The sequence below is a fragment of the Rutilus rutilus genome (assembly GCF_951802725.1).
Source record: "Rutilus rutilus genome assembly, chromosome: 22".
Classification (NCBI taxonomy): domain Eukaryota; kingdom Metazoa; phylum Chordata; class Actinopteri; order Cypriniformes; family Leuciscidae; genus Rutilus; species Rutilus rutilus.
This window is the reverse complement of record NC_140227.1, coordinates 3,425,032-3,434,611: the sequence shown is the minus strand read 5'-3', so window position 1 is coordinate 3,434,611 and position 9,580 is coordinate 3,425,032. Positions and strand designations below refer to the sequence as shown.

The window sequence follows — 9,580 nt, the reverse complement described above, 5'->3', positions numbered from 1 at the left end:
TTAATGACTCTGTCCCGCCACCTGGGGGCGTAACAATGTAACTGGACTGAGTTGACACACTGTCTAGAATGACTATCAAGGCCAATACTGGTGAAATATCAGCAGAAAGCCTCTCGTAAAGTGAGACTCAAGTTATATAACAATGGCCTAACAAGCTCATTGTCAGATTTATGTTGTTTATTATATTATGTGGACCAGGGGCCGTATTCACAAATAATTTTAAGGCTAAAAGTAGCTCCTAACTGGCGAATTTAGGAGCAACTCCTAAAAATAATGGGCGTGTCACTCGTAACTTTAGGACTCCTAATTTTTTTGACTAAGAGTAATTCACGAAGCATTTTAGCCCTAAAAGTAGCACCTAAGCCTGGGACAGCTTAAAAGAAGTCTAGAGGACTCCTAACTCACTAAGACCTATTCACAAACCGCTTTTTGTGGCATTTCACGTTGCAATGTTTTGAAATGCGTACGCGGCGGCTATAAGGATTGCTAATGTGACGTCATCATGACATATTCCCAGTGGTGAACGCAAAGCATTTTGGGAATCCGCGGCACAAACATAAGGCGCCAAACTTCATTGCATGGAGGGAAGAACGCAGTGTTCAAGATGCCTGCATTTTGTAGGATTATATTCTGTTTTTCACGCTAATTTTTCATTATTTTCATGCCAGAACACTTGCCTGCTATGCCAGCCTGGCCAAACATACCCATAATTCTTTGCGTTCTGAAGAGGTTGCCGCCCATTTGGTCACATGTCTTAGCGATCTCTATAGGAGCTTCCAATCGCGAGGGAACAATTTTGCATTGTAGGCATAACTAGGGATGCAATAACGCCACCAACAACAAGCAAAACTAGGCTACTCATTGCATGTAAACTAAATGTAACGTTTCATTGTGAATCAAATTAAAATGTTCTTCTCTTTGCAAACGTAGGCAGAGGCATATAGTGACTGATTAATTCAATAATGTTGCGAAGATATTGCATCAATCCATATGTTTCATTAGGCTACTAGGCTATTTGTTTTGCCTTACTCTTTATTCATTTAGGCTATTTATTCAGTTATTCATCATCTTCCGTCCTTCGCAATACTTGTGTAGCGCACGCATTCTCAGACCTGTCACCTGTCACTCATCATCGTAGGGGAGGTGTTTGGAATCATTCCCGCGTTACAATCATCAGCCAATCAAGGTGGTCACTTCAGTCAAGCTCGTGCATGAGTAATGACATCATCCATAGCAACGAAGACTCACTCTTAGTTTAGGAGTTGTCATTTTTCTTTACTAAGAGTAGGTCTGAAAGGCGTTGTGAATAACTTTTAAGAGAAAACTCCTAGCTAAAATCTTTTAGTGCGATTTAGGAGTACTCCTAGTGGTAAGATAAAATGCTTTGTGAATACGGCCCCTGACCCTTATTTTGACATTGTATCTTAATTTTACTCCACTTCGTTTTAACTCCTGTAGTGTGAGCCAGGCATAACACGTGTCAAGTTATATTAAGCAGCAAAGATTTTTTTAGTGTTGTTTCCACTGCATACAAAGTCCTCTGAGGCAAATCATGGTTATATAAGGTTATAAAATGGCAAAGAAAGTTTATAATATCCTCACTTGTACCGGAAATTAAACCGTATCTTACATTTTAATCATATGAGCTTTAAACACTCTGGTAATATTTAACTTTAAATGGTGATACTAACATTGAGACCAGCGCTGTTGCTACGTGCCGTTGCTACTGTCAACAAAAAGAAAACTTGCCAAACAGGAATTATGTATATGGGCAAATGCTGGTGTGATAGCAATCTGTCCAAATTCTCATAGTTGTTTCTATGAGAGTCTTCATATGTGAGTGTGATTTGAACTTGAATAACATCCAATAGTCCAGTAACTTCTTTTAGGTAAAGTTTAATAACAAAATGAATTGGAAAATGTTACACAGTCAAAAGAAAATAATTATGGCTCCAATATTGCATAACAGAAACTAACAGTCATTGTCACAAAGAAAGATTATATTACACATTAATTATTTAACAACTGCTTAATGCACACAGATATTTATTTCACATCTATATAAAGAAACACTTTGTCATTTTGTGGTGTAGGCAGAAGAAGACGAAGAAGAAATAAAAGTTCCAATGCAAACTTTTACTTACAATATAAATCATATGGGTATATCAAAGACAGGCAGAAGGTTCTCACACACACACACACACACACACACACACACACTCATAATCAGGGCCGGCCCGCGGCATAGGCAGTATAGGCAAATGCTAAGGGCGCCACTCATCCATAGGGGCGCCAGAATGAGTGAACGAGTGAAATTTATTTTTATTTTTTTTACATTTTTTTTTTTTTTTTTATAATAGGCTACTATTTTAAAACCATTAATTCGAAATACTACCAAATAAAGCAAAAAAAAAAAAAAAAGTCCGGCTCTTCAATCTTCCCCCGCCCATCGAGTGCTTGAAGTGCGTCAGAAACAGAGCGCGCGCGCGCGCGATCAGTTGTTGGTAATTTGTTGTGTAGCGTGCCCGACGCCGCATCCAATGTAGACAGCACTGCTTTTGTTAACACACAGCTCGTAGAAACGGGCCTGACAGCTCGCGCCAGTTCTAGACACGGTGAAAGTTTCCTGATTGTGACGGAAGGCCGAATTTACATGACACATTATAAATGAGCATAGTCTGCGATAGATACAGTGCCAAAAAGAAGAGAAGAGGATAAAGACAGAGGTAAAGTGATGTAGTGAATGAACAATTTATTGCATAGGAGTAAGATAATTTCATGGCAGTTATTTTTACCTTAAACTTAATGTTAGCAGTTGTTCTGAGTTCTCCAGAGGCCCCAGACTGTGCGATTTTGTACAATCATGTCAGTTTTAAGACGCATTTTTTATTATCACTTTTTTATTAATGTTTTACTCTACAGTTGTGCAGTTTTTGGGGGATACAGTACAGGCCAAAAGTTTGGACACATTACTATTTTTAATGTTTTTGAAAGAAGTTGCTTCTGCTCATCAAGCCTGCATTTATTTGATCAAATACTGAAAAAAATGTAATATTGTGATATATTATTACAATTTAAAATAATTTGTTTTCAATTTATTATACTTTAAATTATCATTTATTTCTGTAATGCAAAGCTGAATTTTCAGCATCATTACTCCATTCTTCAGTGTCACATGTGACATCCGGTCTATCACATGATCCTTTAGAAATCATTCTAATATGATGATTTATTATGAGTGTTGGAAACAGTTCTGCTGTAGTGTGTGTGTGTGTGTGTATATATATATATATATATATATATATATATATGCTAAATCATGAACACAATGACAGGGTGAAATGGGCTGTGATGCATGGGGCGCCAGGTAAAATCTTGCCTAGGGCAGCAAATTGGTCAGGGCCGGCCCTGCTCATAATAGGATGGAGGAGATCAGACGTCACATTTCTGAAGCGCGAAAATAAAATGCATGTGCCAACTCAATAAATATATGACACGCAATAGAAGATTTGAAAAGATAGACCATTTTTATTATGTAAGCATAAACCCACATTGAACACAGTTAACATTTATAGTTAAATGTTGTCAGGATATGGAACAGAAAAATGTGTTTAAACAGCATAACAAAAAAAAGAAAAAGATGTAGGTCCAGCCTGTTGTTAATTAATACCAGCGGTGATGATCGCTATGGCATTGCTGACCAGGAGTAATTCGCTTTTGAAGTGGATTTACTTAATGTAAAGTTACCGAAAGTTATCATGAGGATTGTAATGTTTAAAGCAGACGTCTTAACAAATTTCAGTAGACCGGGAAGATTTTAAAACGAAGCTGTTCATTCATAAATACGCAAGATCGCTGTGAAAATACAGACCGGAAGACAAAAGACAATGAGCTCAGCGCTGAAAAGGGGCGGGGCTACATAAGGTCTATACTGATTCACGAGCTCAGGGGCTGATTGAGACGCACTCATGTTCAAGACGATCTGCTGAAGTTTAAACTGAGCAACAGAATGGGCAAGAAAGGTGCAAGAAATCGCGCTCGGATCCACACCAAAATAATCGCTCCGAGACCTCCTGAACGAGGTGGTCTCGGCCCAATTGCAAACAAACTCTGGGGCGGTTCGCTTGAGGAGTGAAAGCAATCCTACCCAATGGACCAACGAACCAAATGGTATTTTAATTCATAACGGGAAATGTGCTAAATAAATAGCAGTAGTATCTGATTCTGTGATTCTGCACATTAGTTATCACAGTTGAAAACCAAAAAAGCACCTCTTCATCTTAAAATGTTGTGTAATATTGCTTCTCAGTGTGAGAATGCTGTCCCGATGAAGACTTGATTCCTGCTCTAGCTGTATTATAACATTCGTATAGTGTTTGCGTGTGTCTTGACACTGCACGTTTGAATTTGCTGTAGCATTAATACGAATAGTATATAATTTAACAGCGGCAATGATGGCTCGCCCTGACCTGCTCCTTGTTCTCCCTGACTTTGCACAGTGTCTGTGCGAGAAGGCTCACAGGGGGAAACGCATACTTGCATAGGCCCCGGAGCCAGCTGTGTGCCAGTGCATCCATGTCGAGGGTCGCCTCGGTCAGGGAATAAAACAACCAGCAATGGTACGAGTCCGGAGAGGCGAACAGATCTATCTGTGTGGGCCCGAAGTGGTCCCAGATCAGCTGGACCACCTGGGGATGGAGTCTACACGCCTGGGGCCTGGTCGGCGGCACGATTGAGCAGGTCGGGGATATAAATGGTAAGAAGGGACCTCCGATGCTTCTGACTCCATAAGAGGAGATGGCGGGCAAGTTGCGACATGCAAGGGGAGCGTAGACCATCTTGATGGTTGATGTACACAACAAGTTGCAGTGTTGTCCGTACGGACCAGCACATGTTATGAGGCGTCTCAGAGCAAGGTAACTCGAGGCAGTTGATGTGCCAATGCAGTTGGGGGCCTGTCCAGATCCCCGCTACTGCATGTCCATTGTACGTGGCCCCCCAGCCGGTGTTGGAGGCATCTGTGGTGACCACTTGTTCTAGGGGCACTCCGGCCCGGATAAACGAGGGGTCGGACCAGGGGCTGAGGGTTTGGCGGCAGGCCGGGGTGATTGTCACACGAAGCGTGCCACTCTGCCACGCCAATCTCGGGACTCGGCTGTGAAGCCAGTGCTGAAGCGGTTTCATATGAAGCAAACCTAGCTGCGTTACTGCGGCTGTGGATGCCATATGCCCCAGGAGCCTCTGAAAAGGTTTCAGTGGGGCCGCTGTCCTGCTCTTGTTGGTATTCAAGCAGTTCAGCACTGACCGGACACATTCCTCTGTGAGGCGTGCCGTCTGGTGGACTGAGTCCAGCTCCATACCAAGAAAAGAGATCCTCTGCACGGGGGTGAGTTTGCTCTTTTTATCAACAAGGTGGACTTAATAAAGTGATACCGGTGGGTGTATGTATATACTACATAAAAGATACATATGAGATGACACACCTTCTCATGTAGCTACCTTTCAGTTAAATACGGCTAATCTCTGACATAGATTACCTGAATATGAAAGACTCATAATAAAAGTGGTTTACAGGATCTCTTAGAGGCCACACCTTCAATGCGTCATTGTTTCTGGCTGGTTAACAGCAGAGAGTCGAGTATAAAGGATTTACAGAAGAGACTGTTAAGAAACACTTGTTTCAGTCTACAACCTACAATGAAGCAAACAGACATCAAACACGTTTTGGTAAGTGTGTGAGAACTGTTTCATGTGCGAACTAAACATTTTAACTACTGTGAAAAAGTTTAAACTATATGATAAAGTAACCAAGCATGTCAAATACAATCTTTTCACTGAATGACTGAAAAGGATTTTGTTCATGTTTTCTACATTCTTCAAAAATAGTTTTTGGTTTCCATTTTCTTGTCTTGAACTGTTTCTTATCCCTGATTTAGACATATGTAATTTGAGAGTTATATATTGAAACAATACTCTGGTAACTCCAGGCAATATTTGTTGGGGCGCTCAGTACTCTATGTGTCGAAACATGCCCAGAGAACCATTTCCAACTTCCAGATTTGCAGTGCTGCCTTAACTGCCCAGAAGGTGAGCTCCACTGACTAAATTATAATACATCTGAATATATTGCAGTGACCATTGTTAATCACTAAATAATCATTCAATGCAAATCTACAGGTTGGTATGTTGTCAAGAACTGCTCCGGTGGACCTGGAGTCTACATTGGTGTGGATTGTAATAAATGCCGCAGCTGTGAAGGTATGTAAAAACTGTTTCACCGCTGTTTACTTGACTGAGCGTTTATAGACTAGATGCCTTTGCAGACCAGACTGGGCTGTTCATTTCAGTTCTGCTCTGAGAATACAATCCTTTTTCTCAACCTATAGAAATTGGACAGATAACTGTTTCCAACTGCACGCAGTTCGCAGACACACAGTGTGCCATGGGTGAGAATAATACTTCATTTCTTAAATTTTTCCTATATTATTGCAGCATTATGTTTTTGTAACAACTCTTGAAATGTTTCTTTAGTACAAATTGGAAGGCAAATTTACAGAGCCCTTAAAGGGACATGGTAGAGGAAAAATTATGAGATGGGAGGAAAATATATTTTTGAAAACTTTTGTGTTCACTCGTTTTCCAAGAAACTCTGCATTTGGTCGCAAAAGTACTGAAATATAGATTTTCCTCCCACTTGAATCATAACATTTCCATTACTAGTTTTATCCAAAACTTTTACAAGAGTACAACAAAAATTCCTCGGGGGAACAAAAGTATTGATATAATTTGTAGAGTAAACCCATGTGTATGCTGCTAACTGCTGCCTAAATATTGTAGCATTTCATTCCGCCATTATATGTCATTTACTGTGGTTTGTATAATTTTTCTCAGATTGAAAATATATTCCTGCCTTTGTATCTGACAAAGATACTTTTTTTCCCCTTTTCATATACTTTCCCTTTTACCTGCTCCATGCAGTTGCATTTTATTTTTGTCATTTATTTTAGTTTCCCTTTTCTTTCTCTTTTCTTTCTCTTCTTTCCTATAGCAGACCCCCATGTTCCTACACATCTAACAATTTCCCCCCAAGGACAACTGCCACAGATAACCTTGTGAGTTGTTTACCTCTTTGCTTTGTGAAAACTGAACTTATGGTAAAGGTTTAATTTATAATAAAATATTGAACCAATCCTCAGGTATGGCTGCTCATTTGTGGTAGTTGCTGTCTTCATGCTGGCTGTGATCGTGGCAATCTGCTTTATCAGAATCAGTAAATCTGGTGAATCTGATGAAAGCTCTGCAGGTAAATAACCAATCTGCTCTTCATATTTTGTCATAATGTGTACTGACACAAACACTAATGAAATCTTGACCGGATGTGTGTTGATTGTGTTTTTCAGGAGAACCATTCAATATAAAAGACACAGAGACAGTCTAAAGAAAATCTTAACTCAGGAAAAGGCTGACATCATGTGAATTATCATAAGGATAGTAAACAGTCAGTAAACATACCACAGCACATGAGGATAACACAAGGACAAGACGTGGACTAAACAAGGTGGCGTAGTAACAGGAGACAAGGAGGCAGGACAAGAGGAGCACATGGCAAACACAAACAAAGACAGAGCCATGTGCTCAAACACAAGACAAACATAGAAACATGAAACAAAGACAACACAGACAAGGCTGTGACAGGAGATCATACTGTGATTTGAGTTTACTCTATAGAGGCACTGAGGGCTGTAGTTAAAGGAGAACTCTGGTCAATTTTAACATTTTTTTGTACATTTGGAGTGCTGTCAATACAGAGAACAACACAAAAATCGGTGTTGCCTACACCGAGTTATTCTATTTTTTAAATTTGCACCCTGTTGACTTCAATGGGGCAATGTTTAAACCTGCTTTTAGCCTCTTAACATCCTTGATGTGTCATTACAAGTGCACAGAAAATGTGAGTGATTCCTTCAGAGTGAACACGGTGAATCTTTAGTAGATGTGAAAGATATTAATAAAAATTAACCTATAATAATACCTGTATTTACTTCCTGTTTTCGGTCAAAGTCCATAGTAGTCGATTGTCGAGTTCACGCGCGTGATCATAGGTAACTAAGCAACAGTGGAGAACTCGACAATCGACTACAGTGGGCTTCGACCAAAAACAGGAAGTAAATACAGGTATGAGCGCTGGCTGAATTAACTTAATTTTTATTAATATCTTTCACATCTACTGCAGTCAGATTCACCATGTTCACTCTGAAGGAATCACTCACATTGTCTGTGCACTTGTAATGACACATCAAGGATGTTAAGAGGCTAAAAGCAGGTTTAAACATTGCCCCATTGAAGTCAACAGGGCGCAAATTTTAAAAATAGAATAACTCGTAGGCAACACCGATTTTTGTGTTGTTCTCTGTACTGACAGCACTCCAAATGTACAAAAAAATTAGCTCAATGTTAAAATTGTTCTCCTTTAAGAAGATGCTATGAATGTGTAGTGTAGGTATGTGCATATCTGTTTATTTAGAAATGTATCTATAGTCTGATATATCTAATTTATTTTATCATGATGCTGTGTATCATTTTTAATTTGTTACTTTTTAAAAAAAGGATTTCTCTTTTTGTATCAGATATTTGTACTTTGACAGAATTTTATTTGTTCAAATAAATATATTACTGTTTATTCCTCAGTGGAAAAATAGGCCACACTTTGTATTAGGCATATCATGTACTGCCATTAAAAGAAAATAATAATAATAATAATTGTTTGGTATAATGTACTTATTGTGTTGATGTTGTATTGCAAAACACTTGTGCTGCTATTGAGGTGTGATATGGGTGGGTTAGGACAGATTTGGGTTGGTTTAATTGTCGGTTCAGTTTCATTATAGATGGAATTACAAATAACATGCAGGTATTTTTAATTTTTTTGTTTTTGTTGTAAACTGTAAAAACATGGATGTAAACAAAAAGTGCATTGAATCAAATGATTTATTTAAATGTTATTAAAGACACTTTTGCTGGACAAACACTTGTACATGTGTTGCAATCTGTTTGCATGAAAATTAAAATGAATTATTAATTAATAATCAATATAGCAATGTATGCAAAAGGAACTGTACTTGTGGACTTTTGTTTGTTATGAATTATGAAGCGTAGACTGCCAAGACAAAAACCATGTTTTTACCATGTGTTCATTTGTCTGTATTTGTGTTGTGGAGGATAAAATACTGTAGTAAACTGTGCTGTAGGGGTCCTTAAATGCACATTACAGTTTGACTGTAAAAACCAGTAACTTTATGTGTCACATAATATACTGGTAGGTTTATGTAGGACTTAGATATGGGGGGTTTATTGCAGTGGTTTTCAGTCCTGGTCCTGGGGACTCACAGCACTGCACATTTTGTATGTCTCTATAATTGTCAGGGTTCTGCCCTGGCAGCCTTGTCTGTGTTGTCATTGTTTCATGTTTCTATGTTTGTCTTGTGTTTGAGCACATGGCTCTGTCTTTGTTTGTGTTTGCCATGTGCTCCTCTTGTCCTGCCTCCTTGTCTCCTGTTACCACGCCACCTTGTTTAGTCCA

The 9,580-nt window shown here is 39.1% G+C and overlaps 1 long non-coding RNA gene across 1 annotated transcript; it reads left to right on the top strand.

The window, feature by feature from the left end:
- Positions 1–7,021: 7,021 nt before the first annotated feature.
- Positions 7,022–7,735, top strand: LOC311282222. Its single transcript, XR_014625895.1, has 3 exons — positions 7,022–7,112; positions 7,197–7,303; positions 7,401–7,735. It is a non-coding gene; the product is annotated as an uncharacterized lncRNA (long non-coding RNA).
- Positions 7,736–9,580: the final 1,845 nt, after the last annotated feature.